Raw genomic sequence first — 18,148 nt, 5'->3', positions numbered from 1 at the left:
TTCTTAGAGGAGCCACAGCTTCGCTTTTCAATATCTGGTCCTCACGGGGTCTGTGGGTGCCTTTTCCCAATGGACATCCCACATTCTCCGTCATCCCACAGGCCTGGAGTCACCAGCCTGGGTCTGGCCCCCAGACGCCTCTGACACCGCAGAGTCCCCCTCTGACTTTTGGGACTTTCAGGGGGAACTGACCCCTCAGCAGGGCTGACCCGAGGAGGAGGCTGGTTTCCATGAGCAAGATCTCATCTGCCGGGAACCGAAAGGGGAACGGCCCTAGTTCTTCTGCTCCTGAGCCAACGAGGGGCTTCTCAGACTGGGCTTGGGGGGCAGGGGACAGGCCCCCCAGACTGTCTAAGCAGACAGATGGAGCTGGGCAGGAGCAGCTGCAGGGTTTCCCGAAGGTCTCTATTTTCTTAAGAAAAGCTGCCCAGTTCCTAAGTTCGAAAACCCCCAAATCGTGCCCAGGAGAAACTAATTCCCTACCTAAAATTTGTGTTTTCAAGCTCTCGAATCTTCTTTAAAGCTCAGGACGCATTGAAGAAGAAAAGAGCACTGGACCCAAAGGCCAGGATGACAAAGAGGAATGTGGGGTTCGTTTACTAATCACTCCATTTAAAAATAAATGACAGAAATGTTATTAAATATTTTAAAATATTAAATTTAATCATATTTTAAATATAATTAAATATTTTATTTAATAATAGAGATGGACAGTGTCTAATGGATAACTCCAGTCTCCGCATGACTTTCTGCTTCCAAGGCTAAGGGGTCACTTAATAAAGTGCCTCTGCCCTGCGTTTTCAGGCAACCTTCACTCCTACAAGCAACGCTTATGACTTTGCATCTCTGTCTAAACTAAAGCCTTGTTTTGTGCTCCTAGCTTTGGCAACAGAAGATGAGATAAAAGATCAAAAAAATTTTAGCTGACCTTTCATTGCTATGGACACAATAAAAGAGATAATGCTTTTGTTCCTAATGCAACATTTTTTATATCTAAAGCATTCTTTTATTTCATGCCATTAGCTGTTTTGAATGCTCAAAACTATGTCTGATTCTTATCATACTCATCCTTCATACCAAGAAACTTCAGATTAAGTCACACTTTTCTGTGCCAGTAACTTTAATCATTGCTTATTTATTTATTTTGACGCTCAGTGTTTAGTCAGAAGAGACTTCTTATGAAAGAAGAGAACCTATTTCAGATAAATCAGGTGAGCTAATAGTCACCCCCCACAAAAGAAGAAGGAACATTTTTCTATAATCTCTGCTCACCCCCTTAGATTTTATCCTGTCACCTCTGAACTTGATATTGAGCACTGAGCTCCAAGGAGAGCAGAAATTCTCCCTCGTTCCAAAACAACAAAACCAGAAATGAAACGCCGGCTACAGAAATCTGCAAAGGCCAGTGGCTGGGATCTGGAAGTCGGGGCAACAGACAGGCCTGGATCACTTTGGTTGAGTGATCAAATGTGACCCCAGGAGAGCTCAGTTGCTGGCAGGTTCGAGCATACAGTTGCCAGGGGCAACTCGGAAGTGTACAAACTCAGAGGAAAACAAAATATCCTCCAACAAATTGAGACTTATCGACACCCAGAATAAATATACACAGACACAGGTACACACAGGCACATGCCCGTGTGCAAACACCCAGGTCCTTGCAGACACACTAATCATATCAGGCACATGCATGTAGAATTTAAAAGCACACAGCAATGCACTTTGGTGACACAAGCAGGTGGAGACCTGCTCATCAGAGCTCGAAAACAGAGAAAAGAAGTGGTTTCAGAGCTTCCCTGTCCAGCGCACAGTCTCAATGCAATAATCAGCCAAGCAGTTCTCTGCAATCAGCCACCGCGCAGGGAGGCACACCCTCTGCACAGTGGCCTCTCTCCTGCCAGGCTGCCTGGAGCACACAGCGAACCCTCCTCTGTCACCAGTCCCTTGCTCTAACATCCTGATTTTCAACCAGAATCCCTGAAATATGCAAAGAAGTCTCAAACGTTTTCCAAGTCCTTCTAACTCCTTTGAAATGAAAATGCCCATGTATCATATCCGTATCAGCAACCGTGTATTAATTAGGTATCATGTTCCAGGGATTGTACTGTACCCTGTAAATATAAACGCTCTCTTATTCTCAAATCAGCAATACAAGGTAGAAATTATTATCCAAATTTATAGACAGGGAACCTGAAACTCACAAAGGCATGGTCCCCAAAAGCTGGGCAGAGATAGTGCTGGGATTCACGCTTTCCTGTCTGTCTGACTCCTCAGTGCGTGCTCCCGCCCCGCAGCTGGCTCTCCTTCCCAGGGAGTACGCCCGCCATGCCTCCGCAGCCGCACCTGTGCTGACCTTCACTATCGCCAGCCCAACAGGTCTCTCAGCCTCCACTTCCGCTGTCTCCTCTTCGATGGCCTCAGGGCGGTTGGTGGTGAGTATCTGTTTGCACACCCCTGTGGTGGCTGTGGCTAGCCTGAGCTAACAGGGTCGCTACTAACTACAGAGACGAGCTGGGTTGCAGCCCGGGAGCTGCCTCAGCCAGGCGGGGCCTCAAGTGTGCCCGGTTTGCTCAGAGGAGGGGCTGTTCCTCCGAGGCTACCTCTTCCACTTCACGGCCCAAGGAGCATCCCCTCCTTCTGCAGAAAGTAGACTGTGTACCGGACCAACGGAAGCACTAAGTTAAGGCTACTTAGTGCTTTAAAGAGCTTTGGGATTCTCCCCAAGAGCAGGGATTCCTCCCTGCAAATCTCTTCAAAGACCTCAGAGGTGGCTGAGAACGTCCTAAAATTATTTGCCAAATTGCTGAGTGCATGTACATGTGTGTATTTTTTCCAGAAATCGGGTTTATATCTTCAAAAATATTCTTAAAATTCTCTTATAAAAGCTCTAAGCGGCTGGGCGCGGTGGCTCACGCCTGTAATCCTAGCACTCTGGGAGGCCGAGGCGGGTGGATTGCTCAAGGTCAGGAGTTCAAGACCAGCCTGAGCAAGAGCAAGACCCCGTCTCTACTAAAAATAGAAAGAAATTATCTGGCCAACTAAAATATATATAGAAAATTTATTAGCCGGGCATGGTGGCGTAGGCCTGTAGTCCCAGCTACTCGGGAGGCTGAGGCAGTAGGATCGCTTAAGCCCAGGAGTTTGAGGTTGCTGTGAGCTAGGCTGACGCCACGGCATTCACTCTAGCCCAGGCAACAAAGCAAGACTCTGTCTCAAAAAAAAAAAAAAAAAAAAAAAGCTCTAAGCCACGGCCCTTAAGAGCTGGAAGTCAGGCAGGCCTCCACACCTCACTCTCCCATGTTAGTGCTTAGGTGTCAACCCGTTTTGGTGCCCATGTGAGGTGGAAAACAAAAGAGTAGCCAGAAGGAGGGAGTGTGGGCAATGCATTGCAGATAGGGCCCTTGGAGATCCGACTCAGAGGTGGAAAAGTCCCTCTAGCAGGGCACCCTGGGTTCTGCAAGGTACATGGGCAATGCTGCTGCCCTGATCCCGGCATGTAGGAAGGTGGGCAAGACAGGGCAAAGGAAAGTATATTGAACTTGGCCAGGTCCGGACTGGAATCCTACTTCTGGCACTTACTGGTAGTGACATCTTAAGCACATTCTTTTTTACTTCGTTGAGTGTCACTGCTTCATTCATGTATTTGTGACAACAATATCTATCTCTTTGTGTTTTGTGAGGATGCCATGGTTGGCAATCATAGTGACTGCTGCAAGCCAGTGAATCTTGCTCTGTGCCAGAGCTTTTCCTGTATCATCTCATGTCATTTGTTCCTGCTATTTTGGTACGCAGTTGCCAGTGAGGAAAAGGAGGCTCAGAGAAGTTCAGAGGTGTGCTTGCATGATGTCCCAGCTTGGGCTGCTGTTTGACAAAACAGCATAGACTGGGTGGCTTATAAACAATTCTGAAGTCTGAGAAGTCCAATATCAAGGCACTGGCAGATGTGGAGTCTGGCGAGGGTCCCCTCTGTGGTTCATAGATGGCACCTTCTTGCTCTGTCCTCACGTGGTGGAAGGGGCAAAGGGTCTCTCTGGGTCTCTTTATTAAGGGCACTAATCCTAGTCATGAGACCCTGTCCTCATGACCTAATCACCTCCCAAAAGCCGCACCTCCTAAGACCATCACCTTGGGAGTTAGGATTTCAACATATGCATTTTGAGGGGACACAAACATTCAGATCATAGCACATGTGAAGAGGTGATGCCCAGGCAGCCTGCGTGCAGAGCTGTTGTATTACTGTTTACATATGCAGGCGTCAGCACTGAGCCTGGGACATGTCGGCACTTGCTCTGTTCTCCTAGGCCTGGCTTCCTGGGCGAGGGGTCCAGAAAGAAGAAATCTGCTTTCCTTGGACTAAGACAGATGCTAAACAAATACTGAATGTCAATAACATAAGTGAGACCTGGTTTCGCATTTTGACTCTGGACTTCCCAGCTGTGTGATCTTGGATTTGAAGTGATCAGAATGAATTCACAGAGCTGTCTGTGATTCACGGCTGCTGGATGATGCTTTCCCAGTTCATAAACTTTCCTCTTCTGCCAGCTGAGCCTCTTGCAGAGCCTATGCAGATCCCGAAGCGCAGAGCTGGCTCCTGACAAGCTAGGCCCTGCTTGCCTTTGCTAAACGGCAAGTTGATTTTTCCACATAGCCTTCGTGGAAGGCAGTTGGCCCAGTGCTCACTCAGTAAGTCAGACTGGGGTCAGACACTCTGGCTTAAAATCTGATCTTTCCCACTCACAAGATGGGCATCCTTGGTCCTGTCACTATTGTCTCTGAGCCTCCGTTCTATCCCCTCACCTGTAGAGCGGATCCTGAGTCCTGAGCTGGTTCGAGGATCAGGGACAATGCAGGTAAAGTGACTGCACACATATGCTCTCATCAACAGTAGCTCTTGTGGTCTGCGCACCCGTGGCATCTCGCATCCGGATGTGAACTGCTCAGGCTCGGAGCTTAGTCAACCATGTCATCCGTAACACACACACAGACCACTTCCAGCTGGTCTGCCGGGACACAGGAAGGTGGCACTTCCATTTCCACCCTGATTTAACTGGGATGTGTGCCATGGACCACGTTCTTATCTCGCTTGGAGCTGACAGTGCCACAAGCCCTCCCCTCTGTTCCTCAGACCCTCTCAGGTAATAATTCTGATTGTTCCCAGAAAGCAAATGAAAAGCCGCCTGGCTCACCTGGCGAGGATGGTTGGATTGTGAGCTGCCTGGCCAGTGCCCTCCAGCATCTCCCGGGATGCTCAAGAGGAAATGCGGATGGGAAGGCGGCTCCTGGGGACAGCGTCGCTACAGCTGGTGGAGGCATTGACGAGTCCCCTAGAGCACGGTCGGAGGGGCGAGGTTCATGGCCACATATTCTGTAAAACATCAGACTTTAGGGGCTTCCTGGGGTGATGGCCCTTTGTTTCTGAGGTCGGACCCAACCACTTTGGTTTTACGGGAATTTCAGAGCTGTGAGGAGTGTGCACGCTGAGCTTATTTTACCTCTACTCTCTGCATCTGTCTTTTAGCTCCTGCCTCTACCTTAGACCCAAAGCCACAGTGGGGGCCGAATCTTCCTCAGTTGGCTGCTTGTCATCTGGTCAGGCTATTATGTCATGTGGAAGGTGCTTGTTGCATTCCAGAGCAAGTGATAGAGTGAGCTGCTGTGTCAGTAAGGACCCTGCACGGTAAGAGAGAGACGGTACGTGGACACTGAGGAGTGTGAGCAGAGGGACTATTTGGGTGATGTGGCAGGTGGAGGAAAATCACGAGAACAGTGGGAAGCCTGGGGCTAGAGACTGCCGTGCACCCTGTCCACCTTGAAAGCCCAGAAAAGGAGGAAGGAGGAACACATGTTCTAACTATGATAACTGCCCGACAGGAGCCAAGTACAGCTCCAGGGACGAACCATTCCACAGTGACCCCACAAGCAACCAGCTGGGGAAACACACACTCTGGCTTCACTGGCCTCTTGCCCCCTAACCTCCTGCCAATCCCAAGAGCAGAGGGCAAGGGGCCCACTGAGGCAGTTCATGGTGACCAGCCCCTGGAGCACAGAGCAGGGAGTATAAAGACAGAGAATGGGCGTGGGGCAATGGGAGAAATAAGACACTTAACAGAGCAGGGCCCAGGGGAGAAAGAAAAGGGATTCGCATGGACTATATGCCTGCCATGCCCTGGGAGAATTAACTCATTCTTCCCCCACTGGAAAATTAAGAAATCTCATTTTGACAAACGCAGAAAATGAGACTTAGGCAGTGTTTTGCTTAAGGGGATCCAACTAGTCGGTCAGTCTAAATAAAGCCCATGCCCTTTTCCACCCTGGATTGCCCGAGTGTTCAGAAGACATGGACACAAGACACGTCAGGCAGAGGGTCACCTCCCCAGACTTGGGTCTCAGCCACCAAGGACTACAAGCTTGTGGGTAAGAGTGGGAAGAGTGGAAGATGTGGCACTCGTGGAGAAAACACCAGTGTGCCTTTTCGCAGTTGGGGTAGCATGATTGTACCCTGCAAAACCCTAATTTGGCTGTGGGAGGTCACTCTTCCGAATGGATCCCTAAAAATACTGAGGCCTGGAGCTACATGGGAGCTAGTATGTTGGAAGCAGAAAGATGCTCTTGAAGTCACGTTCTGCTATTTCTTAGTTCCATGGCCACGAGTAAGTCACTTAACCTCTCTGAGCAACAGCTTCCACATTTATGAAATCTACACAATGAGAACAACAATTTTATCTCAAAAGTCCAACTAAGGAAACTTGGAATAGAGCACCTCGTGCCAGCATCAGTGACTGATATGTAGCAAGTGCTCAATCAGTGATGGCAACTATCAGTATGGGAAATATGGTCACAAGAGGCCCAAATACAAGGCCACAGTTTTAAAGTATACTTTATAAAAAATATATAAAATACACACAGAAAGGGACATAAATCATAAGTGTAGAGTTCAATTCATTCTCACAGTGTGAGTGCTCTTTTGACATCCCAAACTCAGAACAAGAATGGAACATTGCCAGCCCTCCTGAGGCCCTTCTGTGCTCCTTCCCAGTTGACACTCCTGGAAGTCCAAAGGTAACCAGTACTATAAGCTCTAGAACCATTGATTAAGTTTATCTATTTTTTAAATATGTAGATAGAATTCATTATACTTCTTTGGTCTGGTTTTTTTTTATTTCCTTCAACATTGGCTTTAGAGATTTATCTGTATTTTTGCATGAAGTCCACTTTCATTATTGTATAGGATTTCATTGCTTGAATACACCACAATTTATGCATTCTACTGTTGATAGACTTTTGGTTTGCTTTTGTTTTAGGTTATAATGAACAGTGTCCCAGTGAACATCTTTTGTACATGTGTTGGGTGAATTTATGTATGCTTTTCTGTTGAATTACTGGCCATAGGTGTGCCTATGTTCAACTGTATGTAGATACTGCTAAAACGTTTTCAGAAATAGTCATACAGATTTATGCACTTTATCACCAATGTTTGGGAATTGTAGTTGTTCCACATCCTCAGTAACCCTGATGCTATGATATATTTTAATCTTCAACCTTTCGAGTGGGAGTATGATATACATAACTGTGGTTTTAATTTGCATTTACTGATGATTAATGAGATTGATGCTTTTACAAATGCTTATTTGCATATCACTTTTGTGAGATATCTCTTTTCTTCCAGACCATGGATTGACATTTCATTCTCTTTCTGATATCTGTTGATGAACAGAAGTTGTTAACTAAACTGTAAGTTCATGTGTAAACTTTTTCTTTATCCTTGCTGCTATAGATGTGTTCTGTTTCTAAATGCTTTGCTTGGCCCAGGGCATAGAGGTAGTCTCCTGTTTTCTTACGAATATTTTGTTGTTGGTATTTGTTTTGCCTTTACATTGCATCAGCAATCTGCTTGGAATTGATTTTTGAGTATGATGTGAGAATAAGGTTATAATACATTTTAAAATATGGATATTTGATGATTCCAGGACCTTTATAGAACAATCCTTTTCTCATTACATTACGGTGTCAGGTTTATCACAAATCAAGTGATGTTATATATATTGGCCTGTTTTCACATCATGCTCTGATGATCTAATTGTCTATTTTTACACTAATACCACATTGTCTTAGTTACTGTAGCTTTGTAATCAATCTTCATATCTGGCTATATAAGCTGGTCCTTTGCATTTACACATAAATTTTAGAATTTACCATCCTATCTTCCACAAAAATCCTCTTGAAATTTTAATTAAAACTGCATTGAATCCACAGAAAAATTTGGAGAAAATGAACACCTTTCTATTTCTTACTTTCAACTTTTCTGTGTTCTTATATTTAAGGTGTGACATTTGTAAGAAGATTGAACTTGTGTGTGTGTGTTTAATATGGTCTTTTAAAATCTTTAATTAAAGTAATTAATTCATTCCAATTCAATATAATTGCTAATGTATTTGGGTTTAGGTCTATAATCATTATTTTTTCTATTTTTCCTTCTTGTTCTATGTTAATTATCTTCTTTTTTTGCCTTCTTCTCACTTTTTTTTGTTTCAGCATATTATGGGGCTACAAATGTTTAGGTTACATATATTGCCTTTGCCTCACCCAAGTCAGAGGTTCAAGCATGTCCATCCCCCAGACGGTGCACACCACACCCACTAGGTGTGAATATACCCATCCCCTCCTCCCCACCCCCACTTGCCCAACACTCAGTGAATGTTACTACTATATGTACACATAAGTGTTGATCAGTTAATACCAATCTGGTGGTGAGTACATGTGGTGCTTGTTTTTCCATTCTTGGGATACTTCACTTAGTAGAATGGGTTCCAGCTCTATCCAGGATAATACAAGAGGTGCTAGATCACCATGGTTTTTTGGCTGAGTATAACTCCATGGTACACTTTTTTTGCCTTCTTAATAGTTAAAATGATGCTTTATTATTTAATAGCCTCTCTCTGTTAGCTTGTTGATTGTACATTTTTATGTTCTCTGAATTCTTAAAGGAATTACCCCAGATATATAAATATATGTCTTTACCATGTTCAAGACAAAATCAGTATCTTAAAACACTTTGACTCCATTTAACCCCCTTCCGTCTTTTATACTTTTAATTTTACATAATTTTCAACAAAACAAAAAATTGTTATTGTTTTATACAGTAAGGAATCATTTGAGCTTTTCAATGTATTTATTTTTTCTCTGTCTCTTCATTTCTTGCTCTGTGTCTTGGTTTCTTCCTGAGATATTTCTTTTTCTGCCTGAAGAACCTCTTAAGAATTGTGGTAGCTGTCGGTATTCTGGTGACAAGTATCACACCGTCTTTGTGGGGAGAAGACCAAAAATATATTTTAATTTTTCTTTCAAAGGACATTTTCACTAGATACACAATTCTAGGTCAGCATTTTATTTTCTTTCAGCATCTAAAAATATCATTCTTTTGTCTTGTGGCTTCCAGAGTTTCTTCTGAAGTTCCTTCTTGGTGCAATTATTTTTCCTTTGAAGATAATATGTCTTTTCTTTCTGGATGACTTTAGGATTTCTTTTGTCTTTGGTGTTTAGCAATTTTACTATGATGTGTTATTTTCTTTAAATTTCTCATGCTTGAGTCTTTAGAATCTCTGAATTATTGTCATTTTTCAGTTTTGGTAAAATTTTAGCCATTCATTCTTTCTTTTTCTTCTGTGCCTCTATGTGTATTTAAGCTTTTTTTGAAAAATAAAAATCATGGTACATAGTTCTCATAGGCTCTTTGCTATATTTTCTATTCTTTTCTTTTTATCTACCTTCTTCAGCCTAGCTATTTTTTACAGACTGATTGCATCTTTTTTATTTATCCAATGCCTAGATCACCCATGTGTCTGGTTTTTTTAAATTATGTTTATATTGATTTTTATGATTTTTTTTCACATTTTATGTATATTAATAGTTATTATAATAAGCTATATTTTAGGGCACTTTTAGGTTTAAAACATAACTGAGTGGAAAGTACAGAGAATTCTCATTATCTACTGTCCCAACATATGCCATAGTCTCCACAGCTATCAACATCCAGCACCAAAGTGGTACATTTGTGACAATAGATGAAGCTACATTGATGCATCATTATCATCCAAAGTCCATTGTTTACATTAGGGTTCACTCCTGGTGTCATACATTCTATGGTTTGATAAATGTATAATGACATGTGTCTTAGTTCATTTGTGCTGCTATAACAAAAATACCCAAGACTGAGTAATTTACAAGGAACAGAAAATTTATTTTATCACAGTTCTTGGGGCTAGGAAAGCCAAGGTCAAGGCACTGGCAGGTGCAGTTTTCTGGTGAGGGTTGCTGTCTGCTTCCAAGATGGTACCTTGTTTTCCTGCATCCTCCTGCAGGAAGGAGCTCTGTGTCCTATACAGGGCGAAAGGTGGAAGGCAAGAGGGGCAAACATTGCATGAAGCCTCTTTCATAAGGGCTTTAATTTCATTTACAAGGGAAGGAGCCCTCATGACTTAATCACCTCTTAAAGGCACCACCTGTTAATACTGTCACATTGGCCATTAAATTTCAACATGTGAATTTTGAAGGAAACACATTCAAACCATAGCAACAATTAGAGTATCATACAGAATAGTTGCACTGCTCTAAAAATACTCTGCTCTGATTATTCAGCCAACCCACAACCCCTGGAAACCACTGATCTATTTAGTCTCTATAGTCTTACCTTTTTCAGAATGTCATATAGATGGAATCGTGTAGTATGTAACCCTTTCAGATTGGCTTCTTTCACTTGTCAATATGCATTTAAGATTCCTCCATGACTTTCCTTGGCTTGATAGCTCATTTATTTTTAACATTGAATAATATTCCATTCTCTGGATGTGCCACAGTTTTATGCACCTACTGAAGAATACCTTGTTGCTAAGTTTTGGCAATTATGAAAAAAGCTGCTATAAATATCCATGTGCAGATTTTTTTGGTAGATGTTATATTTTCACCTCATTTGAGTAAATATCAAAAAGTGCAATTTCTGGATTATATGATAAGACTGTATTTAGGTTTGTCAGAAATTGCCAAACTATCTTCCAAAGTGGCTGCATCAGCTGTAACAAATAGGAATTCTTATTGCTCCATATGTGGTGTTGTCAAATGTTTTGGGTTTTGGTCATTCTAAAAGGTATGCAGTGATATCTCATTATTGTTTTAATTTGTAATTGCCTAATGGCATGTGATGTGGAGCATCTTTTCATATGCTTATTTGCCATCTGTATATTTCCTTTGGTGAAGTGTATGATCAGGTGTTTTGGCCATTTTTTAATTGAGTGGTTTGTTTCTTATTATTGAGTTAAAGGGTTCTCTGTATATTTTCAATTCAATTCTTTATCAGATATGTCTGTTGCAAGTATTTTCTCCCAATATGGCTTGTCTTCTCATTCTTTTGACAGTGTCTTTAGCAGAGCAGAAATTTTTAATTTTAATAAAGCCAACTTATTAGTTTTTTCTTTCATAGATTTTTCCTTTGCTGTTGTATCTAGAAAGTCATCATATGCAAGTTCATCTAGATTTTCTCTTATGGTATTTTGTATGAGTTTTATAGTTTTGCATCTTGCACTAAGATCTATGATTCATTTTGAGTTAATTGTTTGGAGTGTATAAGGTATCTGTCTAGACACTTTAAAAATTTTTTTTGCATATGGATGTCCAGTTGTTTCAGCACCATTTGTTGAAAAGATTATATCTTGTCCATTATATTGCCTTTGCTCCTATATCAAAGTTTAGTTGACTACATTTATGTGGGTCTACTTCTGGGCTCTCTATGCTGTTCCATTGATCTATTTGTCTATTCTTTTGCTAATACCAAACTGTAGCTTTATAGTAAGTCTTGAAGTCTGATAACATCAGTTCTCTGACTTTTCTTGTCTTCACTATTGTTTTGGCTATCCTGGGTCTTTTGCCTCTCCATATAGACTTTAGAATCAGTTTTTCAATATTCACAAAATAACTATGGGGATGTTGACTGGGATTGTGGTTAGCCTATTGATCAAGTTGGGAAGGACTGATATCTTGACAATATTGAGTCTTTCTATCCATGAACATACAATAACTATTTATTTAGTTCTTTGATTTCTTTCGTCAGAGTTCTGTAGTTTTCCTCATATAAATCTTGTACATATTTTGCTAGATTTATGCCTAAGAAATTTTTTGGCACTAGTGTAGATGATGTTGTGTTTTTAATGTCAAATTCTACTTGCTTATTGTTGTTAGATAGGAAATTGATTGAATTTGTTTATTAACCTTGTATCTGAAAACTTCCTATAATTGCTTATAAATTTTAGGAGTTGTTTTGTGATCCTTTCAGACTTTCTACATAGAGAAATATGTCATTTGTGAACAAAGATTCTTTCATATCTTCCTTCCCAATCTGTACAGCTTTTATTTCCTTTTCTTGTCTTAGTGTACTAGCTTGCTTATTGCATAGTTTTAACAATGCTGAAAAGGCATAGTGAGAGGGGACATCCTTGCCTTTTTCCTGTTCTTAGCAGTAAAGCTTCTAGTTTATCACCACCAAGTATAATGTTAGCTGTATAAGTTTCTGTATATTTTTTTTATCAAGTTGAGAAAGTTCCCCTCTATTTCTAGTGTGCCATGAATTTTAATCATGAGTCAGTGTTGAATTTTGTCAAATATTTTTCCTGCATCTATTGATGCATGTGCTTTTTGTTTGTTTGTTTAGCCTGTTGATAGAGTGGATTACTTAATTGATTTTTGAAACTTTAACCAGCCTTTCATAAATGCCACTTGGTCAAGGGGTATGATTATTTTTTTTTACATTATTGGATTTAATTTGCTAATTTTTTGAGGATTTTTACATGTATGTTCATGAGAGATATTGGTCTGTAGTTTTCTTTTCTTGTAATGTCTTTGGTTTTGGTATTAGGGTAATGCTGGCCTCATAGAAAAAATTGGGAATTGTTTTTTTTTTTCTGCTTTTTGCTTCTGGAATAGATTGTGGAGGATTGTTATAATTTTTTCTTTAAATGTTTGGTAGACACAGTGGACACCTCTGGGCTTGATCGTTTCAATTTTGGAAGGTTATTAAATATTGATTTGAATTCTTTAGTAGATATAGGACTATTCAGATTGTCTACTTTTTCTTGTATGAGTTTTGGCATATGTGTCTTTTAAGAATTTGGTCTATTTTCACCTAGATTTTCAAATTTGAGAGCATAGAATGGTTTGTAATATTCTTTTACTATTCTTTAAGTGTACATGAAATCTGTAGTGATGTCTCCTCTTTCGTTTCTGATGTTAGTAATTTGTGTCTCCTCTCTTTTTTTTCTTAGTCTGGAAGCTTATCAATTTTATTCATCTTTTCAAAGAACCAGCTTTTAGTTTTTTTTATTTTCTCTATTGATTTCCTGTTTTTAACTTCATTGATTTCTGCTTTAATTTTTATTTCTTTCTTCTGCTTATGTTGTATTTTATTTGCTCTTTTTCTAGTTTCCTAAAGTAGAAACATAGATTATTTATTTAGATCTGTTTTATTTTATAATATATGTATTCAATACTACAAATTTCTCTGAAAGCACTGGTTTTGCTGCATCCTGCAAAGTTTGTAAGTTACATTTTTATTTTAATTTAGTTTAAAATATTTTTCAGTTTATCTTCAGATTTTCTCTTGGAGTTCTGTCATTTTTTTACCTCACATATTTTGATGTTCTGTTTTTAGATGCACACGTTAAGGATTGTTATATATTCTTATAAATCTATCCTTTTATCATTACTCAGTGCCACTCTTGATCCCTGATCATTTTTCTCTCTCTGATGTCTGCTCTGTTGAAATTAATGTATAATCACTTCTCCTTTTTTCTTTTGATTAGTTCTAGCAGAATATATCTTTCTCCATTCCTTTACTTCTAATCCATATTTGTCTGTATATTTATTTTTTATATTTTTTATTTTTACTTCAGCTCATTATGGGGGTACAAAAGTTTAGGTTATATATATTGCCCATGCCCCCCCATCCCCCCGAGTCTGAGCTTCAAGTGTGTCCATTCCCTAGACAGTGCACATCGCACTCATCATGTAGGTATGCACCCATCCCCTCCCCCCACCCCCATCCCCCCCAGTCAGAACTTCAAGTGTGTCCATTCCCCAGATTGTGTGCATCGCACTCATCAAGTAGGTATACACCCATCCCTTCCCCCCAGCCCCCACCTCTGTCCGATACCCAATTGGTATTATTCCTAAATGTGCACTTAGGTGATGATCAGGGAAACCAGTTTGCTGGTGAGTACCTGTGGTGCTTATTTTTCCGTTCTTGGGATACTTCACTTAATAGAATGGGTTCCAGCTCTCTCCAGGAGAACCAGAGAGATGCCATATCGCCGTTATTTCTTATAGCTGAGTAATATTCCATGGTATACATATACCACATTTTGCTAATCCATTCATGAATTGATGGGCATTTGGGTTGTTTCCACATCTTTGCGATTGTGAATTGTGCTGCTATAAACATTCGGGTGCAGGTGTCTTTTTTATAGAATGACTTTTGTTATTCTGGGTAGATGCCCAATAATGGGATTGCTGGATCGAATGGCAGGTCTACTTGAATCTGTTTAAGGTATCTCCATATTGTTTTCCACAGGGGTTGCACTAGTTTACAGTCCCACCAGCAGTGTATGAGTGCATATTTAAAGTGGGTTTCTTGTGAGTTTTTGACCCACTCTGACAATCTCTGTCTTTTAATTGGGTTTTTAGATCTTTGATGTTTCAAGTTATTATTGATATAGTTGGATTAATATCTACCATATTTGTTACTTTATCCTATTCATTGTCTTTGTTCTTAGTTTTAACTTCCACTCTTTTTCGGTCTTTTGTGGCTTTAATCAAACATTTTATATAATTTCAATTTATCTTTTTTCTTAGTATATCATTTATATTTCCTTTTTTCTTTTTTAATGATTGTCCTAGAGTTTGCAATATACATTTACAACTAATTCAATTCCTCTTTCAGGTAACATTATACCACTTCACAGGTAGTGCAAGTACCTTATTATAACAAATATTCCTGATTGCTCCTGCTTGTTCTTTGAATCATTGCTGTCATTCATTTCATTTACATATAAGCTAGAATCATTTAAAACATTGTTGCTATTATTATTTTGAACAAATTGTTTTCTGTTAGATTATTTAAGGAAAAGAAAAAAAGAAGCTTTTATTTTACCTTTGCTTATTCTTTCTCCAGTGATCTTCCTTTGTTTATGTAGGTCTGAGTTTCTGACCTGTATCATTTTCTTCTCCCTGAAGATCTTCTTTTAACATTTCTTGCAAGGCAGGTCTACCAGCACCAAATTTCCTCAATTTTTTTTCTTTTTGTCTGAGAAAGTTTTTATTTTTCCTTCTTTTTAAAAGATAATTTTGTAGTATACAGAATTCTAGATTGGTGGAATCTCTCAACATTTTAAATATTTTGCTCCACTCTCTTGCTTGCATAGTTTCTGAGAAATCACATGTAATTTTTATATTTGCTCCTCTATAGATAAGGTGTTTTTTCCTCTGACTTCTTTTAGGGATTTTTTTTCTTTATCTTTGATTTTCCACAGTTTGAATATGAAATTTCTAGGTGTAGTTTTTTGGGTGGTTTTTTTGGGGGGTGGAGTGGGGGAGGATGTTATTCTGTTTGGTGTTCTCTGAATTTCCTGGATTTGTGATCAGTTGTTATTGCTTCAAATATTTCTTCTGTTTCCTTCTCTATTTCTTCTTATGGTATTCCCATTATTGATTCATTATACCTTTTGTAGTTGTCCTACAGTTCTTAGATATTATGTTCCATTTTTTCAGTATTTTTTCTCTTTGCTTTTCAGTTTTGGAAGTTTCTGTTGATATGTCCTCAAGCTCAGAGGTTCATTCCTCAGCCATGTCCAGTCTACAAATGAACCTACAAAGGTCTTTATTTTTGTTACAATATTTTTTATTTCTATCATTCTTTTTGAGTGCTTCTTAAAAATTTCCATCTCTCTGCTTGCATTATCCTTCTGTTCTTCCATGTTGTCTAGTTTTCCATTAGAGCCTTTAGCATATTAATTTTAAATTCCTGGTCCTAGAAGTCCAACACCCCTGACATATGTGAGTATGGTTCTGATGTTTGCTCTGTCTCTTCAAATTGTGCTTCTGGCCTTTAGTATACTTTGTAAACCTGACGTGAAATATTCAGTAAAAGCGGCTCTGGTAAATAGGCTTTTAGTAATGTGCTGGGAAGGTGTGGGGAAGGGGCAGCATTCCATAGGCCTAGGATTAGGTTTATACCTTTTTGTAAGCTTATGCCCTTGGCTATGAACTTCACAAGTGCTTCTCAGTTCCCCCGACTCCTGCCCCAGATGTGATGGAGTGGTCAGAGGGGGTTAGAGTTGGGTGTTTCTTCTCCTCTGGGTTGGTTAGGCTTTAAATAAAGCCCCAGTAGATTAGGCTTTGGTAAGATGATTTCTCTTGACTGCAGGCCTTTTTAAGGACAATAGGATGCTCTGGCTGAACATATTTCAAAATGGTCACTTTTCTCTTCTTTTGTTCAGAAGTATGGGGGGAATTTCTTTAATACTCACTTTTAGAACCCAACAGAGCTACTGGGGGTAAAACTCGTGAACAGTGAGGGGCCTCCCCGTGTCTGGCCTCCTGGAGTTTCTAACACTCAGGCTTGTCCACACTGTGCCTTCAGCAATTCAGCAGTTATAGCTATTCATCCCACTCCTAGACGTTGCCCTCCAGGGGTCACAGCTGAACACCTGGTATGTTGCCCAACACCCCTCCTAACGGCTTGTTCTCGTCTTCCATTTTGTCTCCCCAGTGTAGTGAGATGGCCAAAAACTCTTCTTACCTTTTGTGTTGCTTCTTTTTTCCTCCCCTTCTTAGTCTCTTTTCCTACACAACTTAAAAATAACCTCATATCTCCACAGGAAAACTGGCACACAGTGAGGTTCTCCTTTCACTACGCCCTCAGTGATTCTAGCTTCTCAAAATCTGGATGCCTTGATTGGCTCAAACTCCAACTCTTGCTTCCCCTCTTCTGTGATATATGGGAAGCTCTGCTTAGCTAATGACCTTTCCCTGGGTCTGCTCCATTTCCTGGCTGGCTCTCGGCTCTGTGTTGCACACCTCAGTGGCATCTGCCAATGGGAAAATCCTCATGCAGTTCCCCGAGGGATCATGGCCCTGGACTCGACTCTTGGCTGTTACTGCAGCTCTGTAAGACCTGCGAGCAGATGTTTCTTTTATTTTAATCAACTTTCCTAGTCGTTACTCTTGGAGGTATTGGTCTCAATAGACAGAATGGAAGCTCTGGGGCCACTTACTCGCAAGAAGGAAAAGTCGCAGGCCAGTGTTCATAGCAAGTGTGAGAAAAGCAGAGGTGATGTAGAGAACTCTGGGAAGCTCCCGGAGGGCAGTCCTTACTGTAGAAATCACGAGCTGACCTGTGGCCACGTTGAAAGTGGTTATGTTTCTCTGCAGATCAGAATCATCTGTAATATCTTATTTGGAGAGATGAGACTACCACATACTTTACCCAGAGTTACTCCCAGGGGAAGGAAGGTGGCAGCTCTCTAACATGGAGACCATGGAGAGGCAGCTTTTTGGGCATGGACCAGAAAGAAAGTCCTTGTAAAAGGAAATAACCAGGGCGTAGCCACTGGCCCAGGGTAGCACCAGTGCCAGTGGTGTGCTGGTGCCTGCTCTTACCAGCTCGCAGGAGCCTTTTCTCAACTCTGTGTTCAATAACGTTACATTAGTGCCACAAAATTGGCTGTGATTAGAGTATTTACACCATGGAAATCAGCAAGCATTATAAATCAGAGCTTTGTTTTATTCAGAGAGCTGGTTGTAAAACATTAACCAACATACTACCACCCGGAGGATATGTGTGGCAGAAAACTGGGGCAGATTTCAAGCCATTTAGGTTATAGATATGAGGGCTGACTCAGTAATAAGCATTATGTTAAATTCTTTGCATATGTTCCATCATTTAATTCTCACAATAACACTGTGAGATCAGATCATGGTGGCTAGGAGATTTTATGCAACCTACTTAAGACCACATAGCAACCCAGGTCAGTCTAACCCCTAAATCTTTGTTCTTAAATCTTTGCACTAAATATCCTCTCTTCGACAGCACAAAATGGGAGGGCAGATCTAG

The sequence above is a fragment of the Eulemur rufifrons genome, chromosome 28 (assembly GCF_041146395.1).
Source record: "Eulemur rufifrons isolate Redbay chromosome 28, OSU_ERuf_1, whole genome shotgun sequence".
Lineage (NCBI taxonomy): Eukaryota > Metazoa > Chordata > Mammalia > Primates > Lemuridae > Eulemur > Eulemur rufifrons.
The sequence above is the reverse complement of the archived record's forward strand: the minus strand, read 5'-3'. Positions refer to the sequence as shown.